Source organism: Physeter macrocephalus, chromosome 19 (assembly GCF_002837175.3).
Source record: "Physeter macrocephalus isolate SW-GA chromosome 19, ASM283717v5, whole genome shotgun sequence".
Taxonomy (NCBI): Eukaryota; Metazoa; Chordata; class Mammalia; order Artiodactyla; family Physeteridae; genus Physeter; species Physeter macrocephalus.
Genome location: NC_041232.1, coordinates 61,668,713 through 61,684,905, shown reverse-complemented (window position 1 = coordinate 61,684,905; position 16,193 = coordinate 61,668,713).

The following is a 16,193-nucleotide window of genomic DNA, read 5'->3' as shown; positions in this document are numbered from 1 at the left end:
GGCATGTGGGATCTTCCCGGACCGGGGCACGAACCCGTGTCCCCTGCATCGGCAGGCGGACTCTCAACCACTGCGCCACCTGGGAAGCCCTGTTTTGGTGTTTTTAATTAATGTTTAACTTTAGAGTAGGCCTAAAGCTGAAAACAGAGACTTTGGGAAGCAGATAGGTAATGGAAACCAGAGACTGCCAACCAGATGAGGACAGTGGTGACAAGACGCTGCCAGCCCTGCCCAAAGAGGGCAACATTTACTCAGCCCCAGCTGGCCGTAGGCCTGAGGGAATATTGCCAAATGTCCTGATATTTCAAAGGAAGCCCCAAATCAGAATTTTTAAGTCTCCTAATGTTAAAGTGGTGGTGACAAATTCTAGATTTTAAAAAAAAATACAGTGCCAAACAAAACATTCTGTGACTGTTAATTTCCACCCCTCACATCACCATTCATAACAACTGGTCAATGGAACTACCACCCCCTTTTAGCAGCACAACCAAATTGCAGGATGTTCTTTTTGAGAGGGAACAGATCTCTTTTGTTAGAGTACCCAGGATAAAAGAGTCATAGTTGGGGCTTCCCTGGTGGCGCAGCGGTTGAGAATCTGCCTGCCGATGCAGGGGACACGGGTTCGTGCCCCGGTCCGGAAGGATCCCACATGCCGCGGACCCGGGTCCGGAAGGATCCCACAGGCCGCGGAGCGGCTGGGCCCGTGAGCCATGGCCGCTGAGCCTGCGCGTCCGGAGCCTGTGCTCCGCAACGGGAGAGGCCACAACAGTGAGAGGCCCGCGTACCGCAAAAAAAAAAAAAAGAGTCATAGGTGAGCCCCTTAATATGGAAAAGGTTGTATGGGGATCAGGAGTGAGGCCACAAAAGAGAAAGAAGGGATGAGTGGAAAGCATCTAAAACCAAGCCTTGCCAGTGTCCCAGTTTGGGGCAGGACTGGCCCAGGCTCCGTGACAGCGAATCAAAGTCAGCCAGCAATTGATCTTGGGTTGGGCCTTGAATATGACACCTCAGCATGAAAGTGGCTGTCTTGCTGGCTGATTTATAAAACCCCCAAGAAAATCCTCAGGGCAGAATCCTTGGTCTGCCCTTCACCAAGGCAACCCGCATCCCATCAACAGCAAGGCCAGGCCCCTGGGAGAGCAGCCATGTTGGTCTTGGCATCTGCAGATCTGAGCTCATCCTGATCCACTGCAGCCAAGGCAAAGCTAAGTGGCCCTGGGCTCTTGTCCCTGCCTCCAGGACTTAATGATTGCACAGGGGCAGGCAGCTCTGCACGTGGATTTCCTGCACCTCCCATCGACAGGTTCCCCCAGCAGGCTGCCCTGGCTTCACTTGCTCCAGATCTCTCCTTCCTCCTCTCTTGGGCTGTTGGTCTGCCTGTCTGCCTGTCTCCTTTTCCCTAATTTTCAAGAGACAAGTTCAGCCCCAATCTCTGATTAGGTAAAGGGGCATCTACCCATGGGCTAAGATTTCAGGACTATTTCTCTGCCACCAATTTTCCCCCAGGTACTACCCCAAATCTCTATACCTTAGCAGGAGAGAAAGGTTTTAATTACACCGTGTGAAATCAAACTTAAAATGCAAACAGCAATACCTGTGCACACCCACGTGCACACACACGCGTGTGCATGTACACTCAGTGTACATATATGCACGCAAACATGTACACACACATTAGACCAGGAGTCAGCTGTCCCGGGCTCCCTTCCCAGTCTGCCACTGACCTCCGTGTAAAATCGGAGGATACGCTTCTCCTCTCTGGCCTCAGTTTCCCTCTCTGTAAAATGAGGGGGTAGGAGTGAATGACACGGTCTCATCCAGCCTCTCTGATTCTCTACAAAGTCAGACTGAGATGCAAGCTCGCTGGTAGAGGGTGTTTTCTTGAATAAGGAGACAGTGCACAGGGCAGTGGGCAGCTGAAAGGAGGGCGGGGCTCCACCAAGGGGGAAATGGACCCAGACAGGGGCAGAGGCTGCGGGAGCTGCAGACCAAAAGCATTGACTTCCCTTCTGCTCAAGGCTGGTGCTGGCTGCCAGGTGCCTGTGACATGCATCTCTGAATGAAATTCCATATCTGATCCAGCCCTTACCTCCTCTCTGTGCAAACCACTGTGCTGGGGGCCAGAGAGGGCTGCCTTTGCCTCAGGTCTCCTTCCTGCTTTGGAACGTCTCCCACCCATCCCCTCATGGAGAGGTTGTAGGAAGCTGTTGTCAGATCAGAGCAGGAAAGATACCAGGGAGGTAAGGTAGGTAGCACAGTGGTTCAGAGCAAGGCCTTTGATGCCATACAGTCCTAGGTTTAAGCTCCAGCTCTGTTTCTTGGGCCCATTACTTAACCTGTAACACTCGGTTTTCTCGTCTGTAAAATGTGAATAAGGATAGTATCTATCCCATAGGGTTGTTGTGAGAAATAAGTAACATAATTCAGGCATGGCAAAGACCGTCATCGCCAACCTAATATCTACTCTCTCCTTCCTTTCTAAGAGAATCCCCATTTTGTTGGGGGTTCATTAAGCCTAGCTAAATAAATGATATCTCCCAGTTTCCCTGTAGCCAAGGATTGCTGGAGAATATACTTCTGCCCAATGACGTATAAGTGGAAGCTCCATGGGGAGTTCTAGGAGATGATTGCTTGCCTAATATAGGTCTTGCCCCCTTTCTTCTACCTTTGTCCTTCCTCCTGCTGAGAACACAGGTGATGGCTGCAGCTGCAGCCATGTTGCAGTCATGAGGGAAAAGCCAAAGGAATAGTCTGAGACCTTGGCTGTCACTCACACAACCAACCACCAGTGCCAGACTTCCTGTTTATAACCATTTCATTTTAGTCCCCCTTACTTAGGTTTTCTGTTCCATGGATTTGAGCCTAATCCCCACTTGGCCCATTTTAACTCAGTGCCACACACACAATAAGCATTTAATACCTCTTTTCCACTATATGGGATGGATCCCTGTTGGCCCACTGCAGGGTACCCTGTGGAGGGAGACACCAGACAAGACTTCAGCGTGACATAGTAGGTCTGACTCCGCTACTCTTTAGCTGCGGGGCCTTCAGTTAGTCCTTTGGCCTCTCCAGCCTTCAGTTCCTCATTTGGGGGTTGGACCAGAATATGTATGACGTTCCTTTGGACTCTGACCATCCCTAGATCCATACAGTTTCCCAAGGACATCCAGGCCCACCATCTGATCCCTCACGCTCTACACTTCCGTGCAGCCCCCAGGGCCTCCTCCAATCCCCCAACCCCTACCCCAGCCCCCTGCAAGTTTTCCTGAGATCCTGAGACTTTTCAAGAAAAGGTAACTGTTTAAATTGAAGGCCATGCTGGCTTAGTTAATTTTGCCACATGGTTTAAATAAGAAAGAATACCAACAATAACATAGAGCCTTATGAATCAATGTCACTAAATAATTTTGGTAACATTTCACACTAAAGTAGTATGAATATTTTATTAAGAGCTAAGTAAATTTCCCTTTTTCTTAAATTATGCTAGGATGTATGAACGCATAAATAATTGCTTGAGCTGCTTCTTTGAAGTGCTTCCTCGCAAGTTGCAATATCATCTATTAACTAGTTTACAATCATTCTGACGGGTCTCCGTGCATCTTGGAATAATTTACTTTGGCAAGCAACTTTGATGAATCATTTATTCATCATTATTAATGTATTTATAAATGCTGCTTTAATTTAGCCCTCCATTTCCTTTTGCTTCCTTGCAGCGTATTGACCAAAAATAAGAATGCTTAGGGCAGGATTTTTACTTTGTTCCTTAGCTGTTTTTTAACCAAAAGAGCATCTCTCTAACCTGCCTACCTGGCCAGGTGCTCTGTATGTGCTGGCTAAGTGAGAGGAGAGGGGATCCCCATTCCATACAGCTAGGATGGGGAGAAAGAGAAGTAACATTTATTGAAGACCCACACTTTGGTCCAGGTACCTTAGCAAATAATTATTGAATGTTTAGCATGTACCAGACACCATTCTAGCAACTTTTCATGTATCATCTCACTTAATTTTCTCAATGATAATTTCTAACACTTACATAGCACTTTTAAGATGCCAGGCCAGGCTTTAAGTGGTTTGTGTTTGTTAATTCATTTAATCCTCACCGCAGCCTTACAGTTTGGTACTATCATGATTCCCATTTTAAAGATGTTGGAATTAAGGCACAGAGAGGTTGAGTGAATTGCCCAAGGTCACACAGGTAGGAAATGACAGAACTGAGATTCAGATCCAGGTAGTTTAGTTTCAGAGGCCACACCCTAAGCCACCATCCTACCTGTTGATAATCAGATGAGGTAGGCTCTATTTTTAACCCATGTTTCAGAAGAGAAAACTAACACGCAGAGGGTAAGTGATTTTCCCAAATCCTCAAAGCTGGTGAGTAAAGAACAAGGATTCACCACCTCCCATAATGCTTTATACATCATCTCATCACACTCTGTAAATCAGATGTTGTTATTCTCATTTCATAGATGAAGAAACCAAGCGTTAGAGGTTTTATAATCTACAAAAAGATCGCATGATTATTATGTCAGAGCTGGGATTCAAACCAAGGTCTACCTGGCTCTTTCAGTCATAGAATGATAGCAAGAGAAGAGTAATGCCTTTCATTTTAGAAAGCTTTGGTTTAGGCCCACACTCCATTTTATTGTCTCCTTTCACTCAAGTCTTGAATGCCAGTCCAAGTGCCCAGAGCTCTGCCGGCTTTTGACATTTCTGTGCTGAGGGAGAGGAGCAAGGCAAAGGAGTCTTCTGGGATACTACGAGGAGGATGAAACAAGGCCTGGGACACTCAGATTCGGGCGTCTCTCCATGTGGCCCCATTAAGATGCAGCTATATCTCCCATTTCCCCCATAACCAAGTCACTATCACAATCACTGTTTTCTCCAGACCCTTCTTCAGATACACCATGGGAGGAAGGGAAACAAGCTATTTGAATGTACAGAGAAAGCCTTTGGGCTGAATTTTCAGCTGGAAAATGTAGTTAGAAAATCAGATGAACACTCAGACCAACAGGGCTCTGAAGCTGAGGAAGACAGAACCCCAAAAGACTGAAGAATCTTCTCAGGGAATCTTTAGGCCCTCAGATGATTTAATAAAGTCCAACCCTGAAGCAGGAAAATGCACTGAGAATCTTTTCTGGGCCCTTCCTGTCTCTTTATCTTCTTGCTTTAAGGAGTACTGGTTTTAATAAGCACTTGCTCTAAAAGTGTTGCAACGCAGTCCTGAAGAAAGCACCTTTTCAAGAGTGAGAGTATATAACTGACACTCTTGAGACCAGCAAAGTGGACTTTCGAACGAGGCACTTAACTGAGAAGTGACTTTTTGGTGCACCCTCTGATTGTACTGGAGAGGAGGGGAAAAGGAAAAAGAAAATTTAAGAACTTTTCTTCAGAGCTGGACTCTTCCTTAGAAGAATGCTGCTAATACTAAAAATAAAACCTTAGGCCTATTACAAAACTTAGAGCAGATTGACAGTCCTTAGATTCCAAAACAAGATGTTTCTGTGAATTGTTGTTAAAAAAAAAGGTAGGGGGGGGAATCAATGAAATAGAGACTTTTGATATGCATGGGGTGTTGGACTAATGGTGGAGGTTCAAGAAATCAAGGAGGTCATGAAGGAGACATGTGGACACAGGAAAATATTTTAGAGCTTTTCAAACAATCAAGTCATCACTGAACTTAAATGCCTGCTTGATCCGGTCCAGACCAAAGACATGTGCCCCATGGAATGTGCTGGTGCAGGCAAAGACCTACCTCCTCAGTCCATTTCATCCATTTAACAAACATGACCAAGATGAACACCAAGGTCTCATGCTGAGGATAAAAATATGAACATGGTGCTGTTCTCAAGGAGCTCCAGCCTAGTAAGGGAGATGGTTGATTATACTAAATGTAAACTGGAAAGTTTTATTACAGCTCAGAAACACACACATGAATCCCCCTGAAGTAAGGGTTATTCTGGGAGCTCAGGAGATGCCCTGACCCTAAGCCCAAGTCATGCAGATGTCATTTGGACAGAGGAAACTGGATGCCCCCAATCATGCAGTGGCCCCCAACTCTGCTTCTTAGGGTCCCCAGGCCCAACCCTCAAGTCCCTTAGTCCCTTGGACTGAGCAGTTTGCAGTGCCTGTCACTTTTACATGCCAGCATCATTTCCTGCATCCACACAAATAAAAGTGGACAGCAAGCTAGTGCCATCTTGTTTGCTGCTATTGGATTTATGACATGTCAAGTTTAAATAGCACGTGCAAGGCTTACGATGGAGGCGACACAGAAATTCATTTTTCAAGCCCATCAGGGCTCTGAGCCCTAACCTCCCTCCATCCCCACCCTCACCCCCTCATCTGCTGGGGCCAGGAGAACAATTTCATGAAATCCTGATGCTGAGAAAAGGCCTCCCTGGATCTCCACTTTCAATTCTGCTTCTGTCTCTATCTCTTTTCTTTTTCCCTCCAGTCCCCCAAAACACCAAAATAGCTAATGCCACTTAACCAGTACCCGATAGAAACCAATTAACCTTTATGCAAGTTTGCTTCTGCTGTGCAGAAACCCTAATCTTATGCCTGGGGCTGAATTATTAATCCCTTACAAATGCTGCCTTCTTGCTGCCCAGCTGACATGGCTGGCTTTAATTTAGGCCTGCCCCACCCACAGTTTGTGCTTTTCTTTTTCTGGATGTGAGAACCATTTTCCCTATCTTCCCTGCCCCTCATCAGCAAATTACACTGCTCAGTTGCCCCCAGCTTCTCCCATAACAGAGGCAACTTGGACTTAACCCATTAGAGAGCCTAGAAAGCTTTGCTACAGTACATAGTAAGACTTGTGATAATTGATTGGTAAGACAAGCATTTGGGTTGCAAAGTAGTCTTGGTCAGGTTTTCATTTTGCGGCAAACCCCAAAATTAAAAATCACCTCTGGGGGATAATTCTTTTGCAAATAATATGAGCTGGGCTTTCTGCTTTTGTCAGGTGCACTGTCACTCCAGGCTGGTGTCATATGTTATTCCGGCTGCATGTAAAAGGCCCATAATAATAACATTGGCAACAGAAATAATGGCAAGAATGGGAACTTCAATTTACAGTCATGAAACAACGTGAAAACCATACTCCTTAACAAAAAATTGAAGCCAACTTTAGACAAGAGAAAATTACAAAGTAGGGTCCCTAAAGCCAGTTGGTTTAATCTGTGACAAGGCAGTCAGTATTTGGGATGCTGTGTTAGGCTGTGGTCAAAACTGAGTTAGGCTAGAATCACCTAAGAAGCAGGGCCTTGAATTCTTGAAAATGAACAAATGTGATTCAGCCACCTAGTTATTTTATTCTCAAGCCAGATGCTTTAAATCTCCGCCTTTGCCCATGATGTCACTTTGGAATACTGCACCCTTCTCCACCCTTGCCAAATGGACCACTCCTCCCCATCCATAAAAACTCAGCACAAGGGCTTCCCTGGTGGCGCAGCGGTTGGGAGTCCGCCTGCCGTTGCAGGGGACACGGGTTCGTGCCCCGGTCCAGGAGGATCCCGCGTGCCACCGAGCGGCTGGGCCCGTGAGCCATGGCAGCTGAGTCTGCGCGTCCGGAGCCTGTGCTCCGCAACGGGAGAGGCCACGGCGGTGAGAGGCCCGCGTACCACAAAACAAAAACAAAAACAAAAAAACTCAGCACAAATGGCTCCTCTTCCAGGAAGACTTCCTGATTTTACTCCTCTCCCATTTCCCATTGTAGAGTGTTTAAATAGCACAGTCTTACAACTGTTGCTTAACTTTTCAGCCTCTCCCACCACACTTCCCTGAGGATAGAGAACATATGTTACTCCTCTTTTAATCTCCAGCATCACAGTGCCTGGCACATAGTAAGTGCCCAGTAACTATTTATTGAATGAATGGATATGTCAAAATATAGAAACATATATGAGACGAAGCAAAGGGCTGAGTTTTAAAGAACTGATTATTCTAGAATCAATCTGTTGAATTCCATGATTTATTTATTCGGCATGGTCTTTCTAAATGCCTACCAGATACTCAACTTTGTATTAAGTGCACAAAGGTGATAGGCAGAAAGGAAAGAATCCCTGCTTTTGAGAAACTTATCATCAGATTTGTACATTTCTATATGAGAACAGTAGGAAACAGTCCACGGCAGAATTAATACAGCACAGTAGGATGGTCACACTGGCGTGCCAAGATAGGAGTTAAGAAAATATTCCCTGTGTCACTATCCCACCACCACAAGTCATTACATGACCTTGGACAAGTCACTCCACCTCTTTGGACTTCAGTTTTGTCATATGTAACATCAAAGAACTGAAACAATACTGGGATAATTGCTACTTATATGGAAGAAAATAAAATAAAATTTCAGTTTTATGTCACATAGAAAAATAATTTCCATGTGGATTAATGACCTAAATGTAAAACAGCAAAACACTAAAACATTAAAAAAAAAACTGTATAAATATATCTCAACGGCATCAGTTTAGGAAAGATTTTCTTAACAAAATGTGAAAAGCAAAAGCCATAAAGGAAATATATGACAAATGAGACTAACTTAAAACAAACACATATACTAATCAAAGTGAAAAATGAAGCTACAACCTGGAGGAAGATATCTACAACCATCAGGATGAAAGATATGAGTAGTCAGAATAATTAAAGCACATTTGCAGATCTGTTAGAAAAAGACAGACAACCCAGGAGAAAGATGACCAAAGTAATGACACATAATTCACAAAAGAGGAGAATGACTGATAAATTTGTGAGAAGATGTTTGATCTCACTAAAAATCAGAGAAATAAATAAAATGACAATGAGATACAATTTTACACCCATCACATTGAAAAATCTGATAATACCTAGTTTTGTCAAAGATATGTCATGATGGAGACTCTTACATGCTGCAGATAGGAATGTAAATTGATACAGGTACTTTGGAGGACAATTTGGCAACAACCGGTAAAGTTGAAGCTGCCCATACCCTGTGACTCAGCAATTCCCTCTGCTATATACAAGGAGACATGTACAGGTGTATTCCTGCACTATTCCTTATTATAATCAAATGCTGGAAATAACTTAAATGACTGGGATTAGTAGATTCAAAAAAACAGTATAGTAACATAGTACTGTACCATAGGATACAGTATGGTAACATAGTATAACATACTATATAGTAGGGACTTCCCTGGTGGCACAGTGGTTAAGAATCCACCTGCCAGTGCAGGGGACATGGGTTCAATCTTTGGTTGGGGAAGATCCCACGTGCCACGGAGCAGCTAAGCCCGTGTGCCACAACTACTGAGCCTGCGCTCTAGAGCCCGCGAGCCACAACTACTGAGCCCTCGCACCACAACTACTGAAGCCCACATGCCCTAGAGCTGGTGCTCCACAACAGGAGAAGCCACCACAATGAGAAGCCCGTGTACGGCAGCAAAGAGTAGCCCCCACTCGCCGCAACTAGAGAAAGCCTGCACGCAGCAACAAAGACCCGATGCAGCCAAACAACAACAACAAAATATATACTGTATAGTACTATAGTATATTACTGCTATAGTAAAGCATAGTAGTATAATCATACAATGAATCCTATACAGCTCTTAAAACTAATTCACTAGGTCTACATGTAGCAACCTGGCTGAATCTCAAAAATGTAATGCTGAGGAAAAGCAGTAAGTTACAGAGTTATAGGTCCTGGATGATGGCATTGGTATGAAGTTTAGCACAAAGCCATACTACATTGCTATGGATGAAGAACATAGAAAAGTATAAACACTGGGCAGGAAAGATGCTCATCAAGTTCAGGACAGGAGTTACCTCCGGGAGGTAGAAAAAGGAACGGCAGTGGGGAGGGGGTTTGCAACAAAGGAGGCATCAGGGATAAGGTAACATTTAATTAATTTTTTAAAATAGTAAATAAAATATTTGGCACACCTCAGTAGTGGACAGATGAATGTCCACTATATTATTCCCTATCCTTTCGCTACTTCATGTGAAATATTTCATTATTTTTAAAGGTGGAGAGAATACAGACCAAAATGTTCATTATAATTATCTCTGAAGGAGGGGGGATAAGAGTTGTTTTGCTTTGGTTTTGCTTCTGCTTGCATATGTTTTCTAAGGTGCCTCTAATGTGCGTTAACACGTTTGAAGAAAAATATAGTGAAAGTTATTTATAAAAAGAAAAGATGGAGGTGTTTGCAGTAGATTGATTTCAAGGCCCCTTCTGATTCTTGAATTCCGTGATGAGGATCATCTTGCAACAAGGACAAATATGGGCTCTGTCCTTGGTCCGTGTAAGAAACTAGCAGGGCAACCAGCGTGTCTAATCAGATCCAAGTGGATTTGGGGCATCAATGCTCCAGGAGGTCACAAGAAGGGAGAGCAGTGCCGTCAGAGGGTCCGCAAGGCCTCAGGATGAGATGGCTGCCAAGTGAGCTGCAGTGCTGTCTTGGGCTGGGCTCCCAACCTCCCAACAAGAATCCTTCTTTTACTACCTAACACGCATTCACAGCATGATATTGAGCAGGTTACCTTAAACTTTTCATATCTTGATTTCTACAATTGCAAATTAAAAATAGTAGTATTAATTCCTTTTTAGGGTCATTGGAGAATTAAATAAAATAACCCACTATGAATGTATCCAGCCCATGACCTGTGGTCCATGAGCAGAGCCTGGCCCGGGTTGTAGCTGAGAAGTTGAGTCAGAGGCTGGAGGCTGGGTGTACACTGTGGGCTGGGCAGGCTGGGGAAGCTGGGTGGGTTTCACCAGGGAAGAGGGCAAAGGGCCACAGCAAAGTCTGCCCTGGGGGACTCATGGGGCAAGCTGAGTGGTGCCAGAGGAAATAAATGAGCACAGCCATCAGAGGCCGATGGAACACAGGGTCTGGCTCCCCGGCTAATGGGAAATTTTTACCTAGGATCCTTCAGTGTCAATCAGTAGACAGTGTCACCCCTTAGGGAAAACTGGGGTCTTCAGAGAATCATGGGCAGGGAGGGTGGATAATGCTCTGTCTGTGTGGCCTTAGGTGAGTCACTGTACCTCTCTGGGCTGCTGTTTTCTCACTTATGAAATGAGGAACTTGGTACCCCAGAAAGAGTGTGAGACTCACAGGCATAAGTGGACCTGCCTTTAATTGGCTGTGTGGCTTCGGGGAAGTCTCTCACCTTGCCAGCCCTCAGTTTCCTTCTCTCTAAAATGACAGGTATGAAAGGCTTATTCTGCAAAGGCCTCTCAAGCTCCGGGGTGGGTCACACGCATACACATGCACATGCACAGGTAAATGCGGCCAAGTTTAACACAGAACAGGGTTTAGAGGAAACTGACCTACCTGGCATATTAAAATCTCATATGGGGCTTCCCTGGTGGCGCAGTGGTTGAGAATCCGCCTGCCGATGCAGGGGACACGGGTTCGTGCCCCGGTCCGGGAAGCTCCCACATGCCGCAGAGCGGCTGGCCCGTGAGCCATGGCCGCTGAGCCTGTGCGTCCGGAGCCTGTGCTCCGCAACGGGAGAGGCCACAACACTGAGAGGCCCACATACCACAAAAAAAAAAAAAAAAAACTCACATGTAAGATTTAAATTTTTTAAAAAACAGCCACATGCAGGATGACTCCTCCAGAGTAGCTGCCTCTGAGGTATAATTTGAGAGGCACTGAGCAGGCTGTTCCCTTGAAAATCACAGCTGCCCAGGCCTGCCTGCTGCAGTGCCTGAGATGCCGCCTTTCACAAACATTGAAAACACCGTGTCCAAAGCAAGGCTAGCCCTGGGGGCATTACCTCTTCAGCTTGGCTCCCCATTTCCCAACTGGCTATAAGCAAAATCCTAGAGGACAGGTCTCAGATGGGGCTGAATTTGAATGACCATGGAAAAGGACGGGTATTCTAAAGCAAACCCCCAACATGTGGGAGTTGAAAGGGCCTTTCCAGGTCATCAGTAACGAATGTCCCCTCATCTCCTACCTGCTCTTTAGGTAGGACCATCCCTGCTGCTGGACTAATGGGAAGGGATCACTGTCCCCTTACACAGTAATGTCCCAGTGGGGTTAGGCTGCTTATTCAGCCTGGTGATTAGGCTGAGACCTACAGAGGTGAGACCACCTTGCCCCAAGTCCCATGGCGGCTCAGAGTAGGACCTCAAGCAGATAAAAACGGTGACAGCAGCCACCTCTTACTGAATCCTTCCTAAGGCCAAGACCTGTTCTGCCATTGACCCTCACAACACCTGTCACAGACGAGGAAACTGAGGCAGAGAGAGGTGAAGTTTCCCAGTTACTGGGACACCCAGCGCTGTCTCCAGGCCCCAGGTGCTGCCTCTCTGGTAATTTGCTGATGACTGGCCCTGCTCCTTAGTCCCCAACCTGGGCCTCATCTCCATTTCACTGACCCCTCAGACCCAGAAGGTCCTGGAAGCTGCCCTTCTTCACCCACCTCAGCTCCTTCTCCCGCTCCACTGAAAGAGAGAGGCTGCAGCGAAAAAGGTGTCAGAGAAAGTGATGAATGAAGACTGACCCCAGGTCAGGGCAAATGTGGTCTGACTCCTTACCCCTGTGGAATCGGCCTGCCTCCCTCATACTGACCTGACAGGCAGAACACAGAGCCCCAGGGCGGGAGTAGTGGCCAGGGTGTGTCTCCTGGGGCCACCTCCGACATCACTGGAGCAGCTAGGCAGAGACTGCCCTGCCCCACCTACTCCTGCTCCAGGGCACAGTCCCACCCCTGTCAGAGCCCCTGGGCTGGCCAAGCCATCCTTCAGGCCCGGATGACACACACTCCTGAGCGCTGGTGACAGGCACCCCGCTGGAAAAATGATGGACTGTGTGATGGGGGCAAAGTGCGGGTTTTTCTTCATCAGAAACGGCAGCTGCGTGGGACAGGGAGGGTGGGAGAGAGACGCAAGAGGGAGGGGATATGGGGATATATGTATACATACAGCTGATTCACTTTGTTATAAAGCAAAAACTAACACACCATTGTAAAGCAATTATACTCCAATAAAGATGTTAAAAATAAAAAATAAATAAATAAAAAGAAACGACAGCTGCAGCTAAGGCTGGAGATAGCAGTGGCCAGGCAGCCTCACACAGGCGTGTGTGCACACACACACTCATGTACACCTGCCCTCTCACACACACATACACACACACCCGGGACCCAGGAAGATGAAGTATCAGCTCACAGGGAGAGGGGCCGACTGCCCCTGTCTCCCTCTGGGAGACGAGCAGTAACAGCAGCGGTGCCTTCTGCACAGATTGTGTCCTACAGTTTGCAAAGCACTTCCACACCCACAGGATCAGCAGATAAATAAGAACTGGAGCTGGCTAGTCATTTTCAGGCTGGGGGACTAGGGGCAACCTACTTAACCTCTCTGAGCCTCTGTTTTCCCATCTGTAAAACAGGACTAATAATAGTCCTGGATGAAAGCCATGGCCATTGAGGAGTTAGGGTAGCTCCACAGAAAGCTCGGAAGAGACCATTCAGTTCTGCCACCACCCACTTCAGCTGCTGATGGCTGCAGCTTCCCAACTGCCTCGTACTCTACATTTATCACCTTCCACAACACACACCCTTCTGGGCTTCTTGGGTGAATTTCTGGGCAGAGAGAGGCCAGCCTGGGCAGGAGAGAGCATGATAAGCTGTGTGACATGCACACATGCATCACACAAGCACGGCTACTGTAGGCTTGGGTGTCCAGTGGTCTCTGCAATGGGCTTGGTGCTGGGCAGAATCTCCAGCCCACCACAAGACTCGTGGGGTAAGGCCAGGAAGAAAAGAGGCCACACAACAAGGCTGCCAAGAAACAAACCCACAGCTCTTTCAAGATAGCCAGTGAGAGAATTTAGTGTGCAAAACTCAGTGTGAGAGGGTCAGCGTGTGCTCATTCATTCCAGTGCTCATTCAGCAGATGCAGTTAGCATTGCCTCAGTGCCCTGCCCAGCTCTGGGATGGGTAGGACAGGGTGGGCGGGAGCTGTTGAGGACACTGCCCAGGCGGGCCCCAGATGTAGACAAAGGAGACAGAGATCTTCCCAGCACCCACCACAGTGCCTGCATCCATCATCTGGAAAAGGCTATGGCCATTATGTGCATGTTTGTGTATGGATACATACTGGAGAAATCCTGCTCCTCTTCATGGAATTGTTCCCCTTTTTATGAAGTTGTCTATATGGAGAGAGTCTTAGAATGTCAGAACTGGATGGCACTTTGAGAGCTTCTAGTTCTTCCATCTGCAAACAAATTCTAAGCCAACATGTTAAATGCACAAAGGTGGAACAGATGCCCTTGGGTCAGGACGGGAGGGAGTAAGGAGGGCTAAGCCCAGCATCCTTGGACCATTTTGCTCTTGGTGGCTCCTGAGTTCCCTTGAAGAGTTTGAAAGGCACTTCGCAAGATATATCTTTAGGATTGGGCTCAACTGCAGGTAACAAAGACTCCAAAAAACGGTGGCTTAAAGAGGATGAGGGTGTTCTTCTCTCTGACCAAAAGTCAGATGTAGGTGGCACAGTGCTGATGGGGGCGTCCATAGTCATCTGTTTGCAGACAGTTTCCAGGCCTCTGTTCACAGTCTAAGATAGTGGTGTTTGATTCCAGGCAGCTGGGTGGAGGAAGTGACAGAGAAGAAAGCTACTGAGGACCCTCCACTCATATCCCATTGGCCATGATTTAATCACATGGCCATGCCTAGCTGCACAGTCTGCTGGGAAATGTAGTTTTACTTCTAGGTGACCGTGGGCTCAGCTAAAGGCTCTATGATGATGAAATAAGGGGAGAATGGCTATCAGGGTAAGCAATTAGTGGTCACTATCCTACTAGTCCAATCTCTTACTTTATAAATGAATAAAATGAGGTGCTAAGATGATTGTAAGATTGGTTAAGGCCCTACTACCCAAGAAAACTTCCCCCAAAACCCACCATAGGGCCTGAGTTAGAAAAAAATGAAAAGATAAGCTCCACCTCCCCAGTGAGGAGGAAGATATGCCAACCAGCATTTATGGCATGATAAATGATATCACAAAGCTAAGTACAAAACAGTGACACAAAAGCAACAAGTTTATCTGTGAGGGTCAGGGAAGGGGTCAACAAAAGAGAGAGAGAGAGAGAGAGAGAGAGCTTCTCAGCTGAGACTGGATTGGTGAGAAGGTTGTCTGCTGAGTGGACAAGAATGGGAGAGGCAGAGCCAGGCAGAGGGAAAAGCACATGCAAAGACCCAAAGGCAGGATAGAGTGCCATGTTTGGAAGCTAAAAAGAGGTGCAGTATTCTCAGAGCATAGAGGGCAAGGCAAAGGGGATATGATGGTTAATTTTATGTATCAACTGGAGGGTGTTTTTTGATGTGATTAACATTTAAATTAGTAACCTTTGGGTAAAACAGAGTGTCCTCCCTATTGCGAGTGGACCTTATCCAATCAGTTGAAGGCCTGAATAGAACAAAAAGACCAGCCTCCTGAAGCAAGAGGGAATTCTTCATTGACTGCCTTTGGACTTCATATGTATCATCAGCTCTCCTAGGCCTCCAGACTACCAGCCCACTCTGCGAATTTTGGACTCACTTGTTTCCATAATCACATGAACCAAGTCTTTATAATCCCTCCTTCTCTCTCTCTCTCTCTCTCTCTCTCTCTCTCTCTCTCTCTCTCTCTCTCTCTCTCTCTCCTCTCTCTTTCTCTTTCTCTGTGTATCCTATTGGTTTGGTTTCTCTGAAGAAAACTGACACCTAATACAGGGGTAGATTGCAGAAGATGAGGTTGGACATATTGACAGGGACCAAATCATGAAGAGGGCTGTGTGCCATTCAAAGCCATTTTGATTTTATTCTGTAGAAAATGGGGAGTCATAGAAGACTTTGGAGCAAGAGAGGGATCTTACCTACGTGTTAAATCACACTTAGGGGTACAGTGGGGATGGTGTTGGACCAACATGTATTGTGGGCCTACTGCATATGATGAGTACTGTTCTAGGAGCTTTAGGCCAGAGGGTCAAGGCCATCAGCAAGGAGACAGGATGACATAAATGGATGTGCTGGTGCTGGAAAGGAAGAAGGGCGAGGGTGATTCCCAAGTCTTTGGCCTGGACAGCTCCATTCAGAAAGGGACTAATTCTCTTTCCAGCCCCAGCACCTGGTCCCGGGTTTGCACTATGTCTGCCTATATTTATGGAATGAAAAATGAATAGAGAAAGAGATATAGACCCTGAGAAAGTAGAATTGCAGCA